This window comes from Mytilus edulis, chromosome 3 (genome assembly GCF_963676685.1).
Source record: "Mytilus edulis chromosome 3, xbMytEdul2.2, whole genome shotgun sequence".
NCBI lineage: Eukaryota > Metazoa > Mollusca > Bivalvia > Mytilida > Mytilidae > Mytilus > Mytilus edulis.
Genome location: NC_092346.1, coordinates 47,823,939 through 47,837,415, shown reverse-complemented (window position 1 = coordinate 47,837,415; position 13,477 = coordinate 47,823,939). Strand labels below are relative to the sequence as shown.

At 33.4% G+C, this 13,477-nt stretch overlaps 1 long non-coding RNA gene across 1 annotated transcript; it reads right to left on the bottom strand.

Annotated features, from left to right (window-relative positions):
- Positions 1 to 1,696: 1,696 nt before the first annotated feature.
- LOC139516677 (uncharacterized) lies at positions 1,697 to 5,877 on the bottom strand. Its single transcript, XR_011662998.1, has 2 exons — positions 5,566 to 5,877; positions 1,697 to 2,896 (listed from the first exon to the last, which is right to left on the bottom strand). It is a non-coding gene; the product is annotated as an uncharacterized lncRNA (long non-coding RNA).
- Between the last annotated feature and the right edge of the window lie 7,600 nt (positions 5,878 to 13,477).

Below are 13,477 nucleotides of genomic sequence, written 5' to 3'. Positions count from 1 at the left end.
CTTGTCTTTTTTTTCTTTTCAGCCATGGCGTTTTCGGTTTATTTTCGACTTGTTATATGTCCCTTTGGTATCATACCCCTCTCTTTATAAATCATTTTTCTTATGATGTCTATTTTGCAATAGATAATAAATTTTCTAATGAGAAAAATACGTTATAGGTTGTCAAAGCATCAAGTTTTCCTTCTGATTTTTTTTTATATTAGATTTTCCCATAATTTCAAATTTCTTCTTTAAAATGGCTTTTTAAATTGCTTCTTGATTTACCCCCTCCGTTCTGGGAAATTCGAACAGTAGGAAAATTAGGTAGCCTACGTTGAAGTGATATGATGTTCTCCTAGGGATTGTTTATAAACATTCTGAAGCAAGGAAAATGTATTTTTATGTTCTAGATGTCGGTTCCAATGTAAAAGAACTTGTCGTCAGACTGTTATTTTTGTAGTTCCGATCAAACTGACTTGAGCAGAAAACATATCAATTGTTGACGCCTCCAATGACGATGCCACTGGAAAAGCAACACCTATGTCTCGCCATCCGTGACTTTCGTCATGTCCGAGACAAACATGATAAAATCGTCATATAAGGACAAAAACTAAATACCCTTATGATGTTTGTGGCCAAGTTTGGTTGAATTTGGCGTAGCAGTTTCTAAGCCTTGAAGATGCTCATTGTAAAAGTTAATGGACGACGACGTACGACGGACGCTAAGTGGTGGTAAAAGCTCACATTTACCCATTGGGACTAGTGAGCTAAAATATGCGAAAAGTAAAACCCCGAAGAAAATTCAATACGGAAATTCCCTAATCAAATGTCAAAATTAAAAGCTCAAACACAAGACTTTAAGGTAGTTTTGCCCTTAAATGCATACGTTTTATTTATGTTCGTGTCCGTCGTAAATTCTTCAAAGATTTTCTTCTCTGATATAACTAATGATAAATATGGTATTAAGTATAAAGGTTGGGTTTTTTATTCGGGTATCTTAAGCCAACCTAAATAGCCGGCTAAAACATGGTCAAAAGACTTCACTTAAATTTTTCAACATTCCAAATAGTGACATCTTGGATTTGAAAAAAATTTAAAATCGCAAAATTTACAATTTGATTTTGAACAACTGGATTTTTAGAACAGATAATTTGGTAGTAACAATTAAACATGCTAAAATAGGACTGGAATCAAGCGTGGTTTATAAGGACTTTTTTTTTGTTATTAAGGCACATGTTCAGACTTTGTGATTTGGACTTTTCGTTGGAAGAAGTTAACTTTCCGGACTAAACAGTTTTCTATCATGGTACGTCTTTTAATCTGATAAGCAAAACAATTGGAATTTTGAATTTCTCTATATATAAGAGACGCATAGTGTTTGCTGCAATATAAGCTGGTACTAAGGCATATTTATTATATAATTAATTCCTTTAGTTAAGAAACAAAGTGCAAGTTTTTGTTATGGTATTTTTTTCATGTATTTCTCTTTTGAGTTAGATCGTACCTTTCGTTTATAAGCACATAGCATAATAAATAAAACAGATTGTAATTTGACATAACTCAGTTTTGCTGCAATATACTTGGGCATATTTATTAAATATTTGATTCCTTAAACAATTTAGGTACATATATTTGTTATGGTATTTTTTTATTTCTTCACTTTTATGATAAACTCCCTTCACTTTTATAATAATCTTCCTTCACTTTTATAATAATCTTGAAAACAAAACATATTTTAATTTGACGTAAATCTGTAGATAAAATATACATATCTGCATGCAGATACCGATATACAATAAAAATCCTAGCTGTTAATAATGATTGATAAAATGATTTGATATTACGAATCCACTATAGAAGAGATGCTTTCTATTGAATAATTTCTTGCTCTTGTCTTTTCTTTTGTCGTCCGTTTAAACATTTTGAATAATTCTCTTCTAAATTTTGTCCCACTAAGACAGTATAGAAAGAAACTAATAGCATTGTTCATATACATCAATAAGCTTGAAATTGTTTCAAGAAGATTCATAAGTGATGGGTCTGCGTCTATGAAAAAACTCTCACAGATGTAATACACTGAAACCGGAAGTGTACAAACGAGGAAGGATATATTCACTGAAAGTAACATGGCCGTCATATTCGAATTTCGATTGCGTTGCCGTCTGGAATTTGCTTCATTTGTCAAATTATTAGGCGATGTTTTTTCTTTGATAGTTGCAAACCGCTTGAATGATTTGATGATTGTCCGAATAATGATAACATTGCATATCAGCATTATACTAAACGGAAAAAAACAATATAACGCAAAGTCCATAAAAGGCCAAGCGATCATGGAAAATGAGTTAAATTGACATATTCCGTCTTGAAAATCGGTAGTGAATAGTAAATGTCCATTGAGCATGATCAAAAGAAAGGTGACCAAAACAACAACAAAACGACTTCGACGCATTGTACAATAATAGACTGCTCTCAATGGAAGTTTTACTGAAATACACCTGTCGATGGTCACGGCAACCAAAATCCATGCCGTAAACTCGAGCGAAAAATATGTCATAAAAACGTGGATTTTACAATTGAGGGGACCAAATGTTCGAATGTCAGTTTCAAAAGCATATCGTATCCATCGGCGTAAAAGTCCTGTGTTGACCACAAGAATATCTCCAAATGATAAGACTGTTAGATAAAACATGGTTGTAGAACGTCTCATAGTTCTTCTTAATAATACACTTATGGACAAAGTTGATGAAATCATTCCTAAAAGTATTACACACGGTGAAAAATATATCCAAAGTAAATCCGCATAATATGTATCTATAACCTTCGCCAAACCATAGTCTGTTTCATTCGAAACGTTCCAATCTGCGCCAAAACCTTCATTGTTGTCAATTTGCATCTTAAATCCCGATCTAAACACTATCTGAAAATAGATGTGTAGGTTTATTTTATTGACGTTTATCTGCCGAAAAACACAATATACATTGCGAGAGTTAGGGTTTGGTTTGGTTTGGTTTATCATAAAGTTTAAGGCAAATTTCAAAACTAGAATTTTAAAACGTGCTCAGGCATTCATACGTCATCTGCATATTAAAAAAGATATAAAATTTGAATTAATTTACACAACAGTCATTGTTTTCATATATATACATATTTAAAAAAAGTATGTTAAACATCGTCATAAAAAGCAGTAAATAGAATCTCAACGCCATCTTTGTCGGATATTTACAAATAAAGTTAAAATAGTTTATTTTTGTAATACGACTTATAATAATTTTTTCTTCGTTCCCGAGACAAATTATGGTAATTCATTTATACGACGTACCCGAGACATATATATGAAATACCCTGTCTTACAATTGAAAGTTTCAGAAAAAACAGTCTCCGCTGTATATATGAGGTCACTATAAGCAGCTTAAGCCTTTGAAAAGTTCTTATTGGCTTTTAAACTTCCATATTAAAGAAAAAAATCGTAGAGTAAGAACCATTGGAATTGAAACGTTTAAAACTGTACATTGTATGTGCTGGACTGCTGGACTGCTTGCTGTATTATGTCTTATCTTATATATGTGTTTGTCTTAATATATGTGTTTGTTTGCGTATCATTTTGTTTGTGTGTAATGTACTTAACAGTAGATTTTTAAACCTCACTAGAGCTTGTGTTGATTTGTTTGCAATGTATCGACATTAAATAAAACTTTTATTTAATTTGATTTGAAACAAAGATGGTAATTCCTATATAAATTCGACGTACTAGAGACATGTTATGAAACAAATATTGTAATTCCTTTATAGTACGGCGTATCCGAGACATATTATGAAACAAATATTGTAATTCATATATTAGCCTGTGATCCTGTAGCCCTTTTCACAAAAAAACCTGAAGTGTAAAATTAATCTTACTATAAAAATATCTAGTTGAATTAGTAAGGAATGTTTTAGACTTACAATAATTTTAATAGATCTTTTTTGGCTCAATGGTGAGTGGTATAAGTTTGGATCAGGATACCAGATAATTTCCTGTACGACGTACCCGAGATATGTTAGGGATGACATCAAAAGATCGATGTAGGATACAAAAAACTTAAATCAAATAGTTTTGGGGGTGGGGGTCAACATTGCTGCAAGTTTTGTTAATCTAAAATCGATTTTACATATATCCCTATTGGTCAATCAATTTTTCCCAAATTAAGTAAGAAAGGGGGGGGGGGGGGGGGGGGGGGGGGGGGGGGGGGGGGGGGGGGGGGGGGGTGGGGGGGGGGGGTCAGTGAAAAAAACTATGTGAATTAAGTTTTGTATCCTTCATTGAACTTTTGATGTCGTCCCTTATGAAATAAAGATGATAACAGTGTCGAATCATGGAATTTCATTAGTGCTGCTTGGGGGCTTAATGACTGTAAAGAGGGGACCTGCTCCCGTCATGCTTCAGTGACTCCCTATAAAAACAAGCAAATTTGTCCCACAAAACGGGGGCCGGGTCCCCTGTATCCCTCTAAATCAACATCTGGTTAATTCTTTCTAAGACGTACCCAAGATACATTTAAAACAAAGATGATAATTCATTTATACGAGTAACGACATACCAAAGACTAGAAATTCCGTTTCAAAACACATTTTATTTCATAAGCAACTATTTTATTTTTTACCATAAAAACTGATCGTAAGATATTCTGAAAATACCGGAATATTTTAGCATTTCCTAGTAAGATTTTTTTTGCGAAATGAGTCGCAGAACCGGCCCTATTCTTCGTGTTCAGCATGCTTCTAAATTGTATATTAGAAAAATTGTCAAATTAATGTTTTATTGGACGGAACAATTGTGCCAAAAATAATCCGAATCAGCTTAGGTCAATATTTCCTTGAAAGCCCTCTTCCATTTTCGTGTATGTTTTTTATAAAAATGAAGATGTGGTATGATTGCCAATAAGACAACTCTCCAAAAGAGACCAATTAGCAAATATAGTAACACCTATAGGTCAATATACGGCCTTACACAATGAGCAAACCTCATACCACATAGTCAGCTATAAAAGGCCCCTAAATGACAAATGTAAAACAATTCAAAACGAAAAAACTAACGACCTAATTTAGGAACTAAAAAAATGAACGAAATATAAAATATGTAACGCATCAACAAACGACAACCACTGAATTACAGGCTCCTGACTTGGGATAGGCACATACATACAGAATGTACTATGCTTATTTCGCCATCGACGGATTTTAACGGAAGTCTTTCCAATCTTTGCTCTTGTTGTCACTTGCAGTCTAAAAATGTAACACAAATGACATCTTCATATGAAAATTTACATTGGGTAATATTGCTACCACCCCATGGACGTTTTTTTTTAAACATAGTATGTTCATTATACATGTAAATCATTAATGCTTATAATATATTGAGTTTTGTCAGCTTGCATTTTCTTCGGCACAAAGATCGTATTTGCAAGGACTAATTAAGCAAGAACAACATATTATAGATCTTAGAAAAATTGAGAATGGTTATGGGGGTATATGTGAAAGAGACAACTACCCGACCACAGAGCAGAGTGGGTCCCGGTTACAATGAAATTTAAAAAATAATTTACTTACTGTATACTCTAAGCGTCTTCTCGAAAAAATATCCTAGGTTGTTTACACTTATTTTTTCTCAAGTCTTACATAACCAAATATCTAAATAGCAAACATTTCTTCTACCCTGAAGCACTTTTTTAATTTACTATTGTGAACAGAGATTACCTAAAGTTGTGTCATTATTTTGTACTTAATTGTTGATTAGTAAAGCTCAATAGAAACTGTAAACTTGTGACAAACAACTTGTTAAAAGACGGACAAAACACCACAGCTAACAGACGAACGTGACACATAATAATGAAATCTGCCATGTTTTCTGGCCTGGCGTTATTAAATAAATTATTTTACAGACAACTTTAAAAATGGAAAATAAAAACAAAAAACTGTGGGATTATAAGACGTATATAAAAATTTGTACTAAAATTGTTAGTATATAAAGTCATTTTGAAGATAGGTATAAAATTTTACGTGTACTGAAAACTTTGCATTTGGACAAGGACGTATGTAAGATATACGTTAATAAGAAAGTTGCTGTGACAAAGGAAGATCGTCTGATTCCACCTAAATGATTGTCAAGAAATATGCATGACAGAAGCTTCCAAATTCCAGCAGCATCAAATGATTACCGGAAATATTCTTTCTTTCCACGAACCATCAAAAATTCTACCTCCTGGGGTATTGTCGGTGCCGTCAGTCGAGGCTCGTTGACAAAGCTGAACTAAATAAAAACAATATGGGAGTGGGGGAGGGGTCCGTTTGCGCACCGAAGGCATGGCAAAATATTCAGTTTATTGATTGTGGCCGTTATCCGGTAGAAGTAGAAGTACGTCTTTGACTTCGGGGCAAGAAGACGCGAAAAGGGGATAAAGGATAAAGGAATTTTCAGTTTTATGTTGAGTAGAACCTGTTCGCTAGTTTGTGTTTAAATATTACAATGCCACTGGTATTAAAGAGATAATCGTAACTGGAATTACGACTATCCCAAAATGGCGACGGCAGATATAGGTAAAATCTTTAGTAATTTTTTCTCAAATGTAGCATGTTTTTGTCAATAGTTACTCAGCTGCAAAGTTTTTCTATACCATTACATATTATTTGAATCGCAACGGTGCACTGGAATTGTCTAAGCGCTTTGAAAATTGCCGTTGAAAAAATCGGGATGATAATCGTAACACTATGGCATTTTTCTTCTTTGATTATCGTAATTTCTTTATCGGATAATAGTCACTGAAACATAATAAATGTGTCTTTCAGCATTTCAATGGTATTTTGTGTGTTAAAAATGCAAATGTCCAGTTTAACGATGACATTAACGCATATAAAAATAAATGAAGAAACTTACAGGTTAAAATCTAAGACAAATTTACTTATATATCTCTAGTTATAACTGACAACAATATGCATAACCTTTTAATATATACATGCACCTGTTAAAGATATGGAGAATGAAGCAGCTGTAAAGTCAGTTATTGTGGTAATTAGATATTTTTTTAAGGATGTCATATTATTATAATTGCCATATATCATAACTTGCTTTAAAATTGCCTCTTCGCTCATTCCAATATTTTGTGACATTCCTAGTTCTTGGAAATTTCTGTATTTTAACATAGTTCGTGTTTTCCCCACTGATTTCCAAATTTCTTAAAGCTTGTTCACCCTTCCAATTTTATGATATAATAGTATGTAGCTGTTTTCATTAGAACTATCAATAATATATGCATATAAAGAAATGTCATAAGATGTAGGAATGTTTCGTAATTTATTCATCGCCATAATTTCATCATATGCTATCAGATAGAATGAAATTCAAAACAGTGTGGCTGTGGCCATTGATTGACACATTAAATTCATCCACTGACTGGGACAATTTACGTGAACGTTTGTCTGTAACGACCACTGTTCACGACGTACCTACAATAGACATTTAAACTGTGGGGTCACCGAAGGTTTCTTAACGCCTTTAATTATAAAATAATTCGAAAAATTAATCAGGAATAACCTTTATGTTTTGATTTATATAATTGATATAAATCAAAACATCGTGTTATTTCTGATTAATTTTTCGAATTACTTTATTAGGTGTTGAGAACCTTTGGTGACCCCATAGTTTAAGTGTCTTTAAAAAGTACATAGTGAGCAGTGGTCGTTACATACAAACGTTCACCTAAATTGTCCCAGTCAATGGATGAATTTAATATGTCAATCAATGGCCACAGCCACACTGTTTTGAATTTCATTCTATGCGTTTTTAGTGTCAATATCAATAAAACACTTTCCAGTTACGATTATCTTTTCATTTTTTAATACCATAATTACGATTATCTTTTTTTCCGAGTTACGATTATCATCCCGATTTTTTCAACGGCAATTTTCAAAGCGCTTAGACAATTCCAGTGCACCGTTACGATTCAAATATGATGTAATGGTATAGAAAAACCTTGCAGTAACTATTGACAAAATCATGCTACATTTGAGAAAAATGACTGAAAAAAATTACCTATATCTGCTGTCGCCATATTGGGATAGTCGTAATTCCAGTTACGATTATCTATTTAATACCGGTGAATGTCGAACTGCTGGCAGTCAATAGCTTGTCCTATATCTTACAGATCTGCGGAATTCCGAAAATAGGCGAGAGACTTCGAATTGATGTAAAAAACAACTTTAGTATCTTGCGTGATGAATATGTTCATAGTGTTTTTCTCCTAAATTAGTGGAATCCATTTCGTAGGTTGTATGCTGCTTTATTTTGATTTGGGTGGTTGATTTCCTGTTGTTTTATTTAGTGCGATAAAAACTGCACTATTAACACAACATCCTTGTGCTTTGTCTTACTATTTCTTTTTCATTGTCAAATTTTATGGAAAACTGTTGGTTGAATCATTTATTTATTGTCATATTTACACCAAGGTGATATAGAAAGTTATACACAAACCTTGTGTATTTGTATGTGAAAAACTTTCGCAGAAACTAAAGTGAAAAGATAGTCCAATATTTCATAAACAAATTACGGCTCCCTCTTTTACTATTACGGCGAGTTTCGTTGCATGATTTTGGGCGGTTTTCGCACGTTCGTAATATGTTATGAAACATATAATATGCATGATTATGTATGCTATAACATATTATTTAAGGACCATTTAAATTTAAGTAGAATTGACTTGGTTTAATCCTGTGTGTTCATCATTATAGAGTCAAACGAAATAAAGGCCGATTACCTTGTGTAACGTTGTAATTGGTTCAGACGTACTTATAAAACATTAGTCTATATATATATGCAAAGGAACACAATTACTGACATGTATACAGTGTTCCTGTGCATATATATATAGACTAATGTTTTTTAAGTACGTCTGGACCAATGACAACTCTCCAACAAATGTATCCATCGGATCACCAACAGTGATGGTGTTTTATATAGTCGGTTATAAATACGAGCCCCTAACAGCTTACAATAAAATTGAGAATGGAAATGGGGAATGTGTGAAAGAGACAACAAACCGACCATAGAACAGACAACAGCAGAAGGTCACCAACAGGTCTTCAATGCAGCGAGAAATTCCCGCACCCGGAGGCGTCCTTCAGCTGGCCCTAAACAAACATATATACTAGTTCAGTGATAATGAACGTCATACTAAACTCCAAATTGCACACAAGAAACTAAAATAAAAAATAATACAAGACTAACAAAGGCCAGAGGCTCCTGACTTGAGACAGGCGCAAAAATGCGGCGGGGTTAAACATGTTTATGAGATCTCAACCTCCCCCTATACCTCTACTTTACTAATCATTAAACATATAAGTTCCGACTCTAGATAAAATTTGATTTTTAGAGGAAAAGGGGGGGGGAGGGGGCTAGGATGAAATTGACTTAAACTTTAAAAAAAAAAAAAATGCAGGACGTAATTTTTCATCCTAGACACTCTCCTCCTAAAAATCAAATGGTTGATTCCTTACTTTTATATAGGAACGTTGCAAGAGTGCAACTCAGTTAAATCCATCGGTCTTAGTATTCGATATCAAATATGAATAAAATTGAGAATGGAAATGGGGAATGTGTCAGAGTTATACTCTCAGAAAAAGACACCGACGGACGGAAGAGGAATCTATAGCTTCTGAGAAAGTTTTAGAACTGTTCACTATAATTATAATGTCCTATGCAGAAATAAGATATGTATAAAGAAGTTATGAAAACAACGTTTTTTTTTCAACTTCGGCGTAAACAAATATACTAGAGTATATGAACATAAACTTGTTCTTTTCCTTAATGTTGACACAGATAGACGACATCAAACTATAAAACATATGAGACATGTGATTTCAACTTCCAAATTGTTAGCTTCCCTTTTCTCAACAGTAAAGTACGTATGGCGTATCTGTATCTCTATTCCTACATTCCGCTCATGCATGTTGATAACTATTCACACTATATGGACGTAACGAGTATGGATGTGCTTACACAAAATTAAGTTGCCCGAACGGGATTATGGGAAAAACAACTGAAATAGACGATACAATAGTTTGACGGTCACCATCAAGCAATCGGATTCACCTATACGAAGTTTCTGTGTTTCAACTCACCAGCAAAATGTTCCCATACCTTTCAGATAAATTGTCCGATTTGTGAATTTGCCGTATGTGTCCTATTTCTCATATTCTCGCATGGCATGTGAGGCATGCATATAGACAATAACTGTTTAGTGTCTTTTTAAAATATCGCTGAACTTGTACGAGGCTAGGAAACAAGGTGTATGTGAGCTTTTAGCGAGCTATTACACATGTTTCGAGCCGAGTACAAATACAGCTGATATTTAAAGACACTAAACAGTTATTGTCTTTATCCTGCAAAGAATTCTGCATATTATTTGTGTTTTGAAAGACACAAAAACACATGTTTTGCATTTATTCTCGATTTGAAATCCCTTGAGGCCCGGTAGTAATACGATACAGTAATCACACATTCAGCTGAAGACGGGTTCGCAAAAAAAGAATCTTGAATGGTCAACAATAATACATCGCTCAAGGTGAATAATTATCTATTTTAGCATAACAACTAATTTCAACAGTAAAAACAAATAACAAATCCTAATAAGACGTGCTTCATTCGCTTTATGAATAAACCCATGCTCTAAATCCAATAAAATATTGACTACTACAGAATAATGACTTCTATCAAATTGGCATGCATTTAATATATTTGATTATCTTTAAAGTTTAAACATTTCCAAACTCTTAAATAATGCACATGTTGTTACTAAATCATTTGTTATGAGTGTAACGTGTTGCACTTTGAAATTGACATATTTGACCTAGATACGACAACCGTTCATGCTGGCTGTTCAAAACCCCTCCCTCTGAAAAATCACATTACCAGTCGTTTGCTTGTTAACAAACTAAAAAGGGAGGTTCATAGAAGAGCCTATACAAACGTTCTACACCTATACACATCGAACATAGAAATTACCTTAATTGTTCTAATCAGAATCGAAATAATTGATGCAAGCTATACTTTATTTTAGTTTTAACATGGGTAGGCATTATATTCGTGTTATTTTAGCCCTCACTTTCGCTCGGGCAAAAATAATCACGAATATAATGCCTACCCATGTTAAAACTGCAATAAAGTATAGCTTGCATCAATTATTTCTCAACATTGTCCAATTTGAAACAGGAGTGTTCGAGTTGTCCTACGCTTCAGACTCGAAATTCACTAAATATGCATGCTGAAATTGACATGGTTGTTTTTATTACACAATCATACACATTCAAGTTTTGAAATCGATAATTGTATTGTAGAAAAGACTGCTGTTCATGTGTGTATGTTATCAGAAAATTGGTGTGATTCTTATTGCTCTAAGAAATGTTTGAAAACAAATAGAACGTATAAAAGTAATCGTTAATTCGCAATTGATACGTCATTAGAATGCAACTGCAGTTACACATTCTTAGGTCACGCAGGTTCATACAATACTCAGTTCGGCAGTGGGTGGAGCTTTTAAGCGATATCTGTATATTATACAGATACAGTATACAGGTACAGCATAGTCATATCTGGGTTGAGTTCAATATCGAAGAAGCTACGTAGCGGCTACGTAACTGCTATCAATATCTATGTAACAACTAGTCTATAGCTACGCGTTCAATAGTCAAAATCTACGTAGCATTACGTAGCAGCTACGATATTGAACGCAGCCCTATAGTGCTGTATCTGTATAGTAGAACACTCAATTGCAGGATAAATAGAGATTATTACATAGATACAAGTGGATTATCGGATTTATCCAATCGAAATAGCTAAATTGTCAATTTCAAAGTCCGAGCCTCGGCGAGGACTTTAAAATTTATAATTTAACTATCGAGATTGGATAAATCCGATAATCCACGAGTTATAATTATGTAATAATCTGTTTCTCTAATGATTAAAAGATAAATTTTCCTTTTTTCTAAACCAAAATCTCCTTCGAGTGCCTTCCACTAGCCACGAAGTTGTCAATTTCATTAACACCTTTTTTCATGAACATTTTGATCATTACAGGGAGCTGGGAAAGGGTAAGTGTTAATAATTACATTAGATGTATGTTTCATTATAATATTTTATTCTGATTGGCTAACTGCACATCACGTGTTATTCCGTAAGCAGTTGCATTGCTCAATACAACTTTTCACTCATGATAACACGTGCTCCAACAATAAAGTGCACAGGTGAATTAAATAATAAAATATATTAAATTCGTGTTTTCATGATCATAGCTAAAAAATGTAATTATAAGTATTGAATGCTTCTTTTTGTAACTTTATAGGGTTGTAAAAGCGTTGACCGTGCGTACATTTTTAGAATGAAGCGCTTCCGCGCTTCATACACAATGTACTTCGGTCAACGCTTTTACACCCCAATAAATTTACAAAAAGAAGCATTCAATTCTTAAATATAAAGGGTAATTTATCAGTAAGATGTTATTCGGACGGATAATGAGTTTGGCCATGACGTGTGATTCAAAACAATACAGAACCACGTCTCTATTAAAAGGGCACAACCAGTGTCCATATGAATGCCTACAACATGTCGATTGACTGTATTTCCAAACTTGTTGTCAAGAATAAAATTTAAGCTTTAACCATCTCATCACAGTTCTAGTAAGTTAGCCTAACGCGTTTCCTTTTATCTCTGTACAAACGACTGAAGGCTTTTAACGGGCATATAAATCTGCGATCAGAGTAAAACATGAACAGTCTGTAGAAACATGAATGTTGATAGAAAGAACGGGATCCTGGTAACGTTAATCTTTACCAGCTTCTGAATTGAAATCTTTGACATGTTACAGATTCTTTACGAGGACACATTGGATTAAAAGGTTACTAGGTATCTTGCATGGATGTGTATCTCAAATCTATTATATTCACAGTGAAAGAAAAAAAATGATAATTTTTCTTCTAAATGATACAAACGAGAAAATAGCATGTTATTGGTTTTGTATAAAAAAAGGTTTATAATGATGGAATCTTTTATTCAATGAATTGTTTCCTTGGAATTGCACTACAGTACTTTAATTGAGGGACTGAAACCCATCAATATATATATATATATATATATATATCTAATGCACACCACGCTGCGATCTCAGTACATTCAGGGACCTTGATGGGCAAACGACGCATACCATTTTTTGTTTGTTGGAAAGCATGATATGTTATGTGAAGACAATTATTTAGCTTTGATTATTCATTTTTGACATATATACTAGTATACCTACATAATAATTGAAACAATTACATATACTAGTATACCTACATAATAATTGAAACAATTACATATACTAGTATACCTACATAATAATTGAAACAATTACATATACTAGTATACCTACATAATAATTGAAACATCTGTCTTGATATATCCGATAAAACTGCGTAGATAATCGTAATAGTCTTT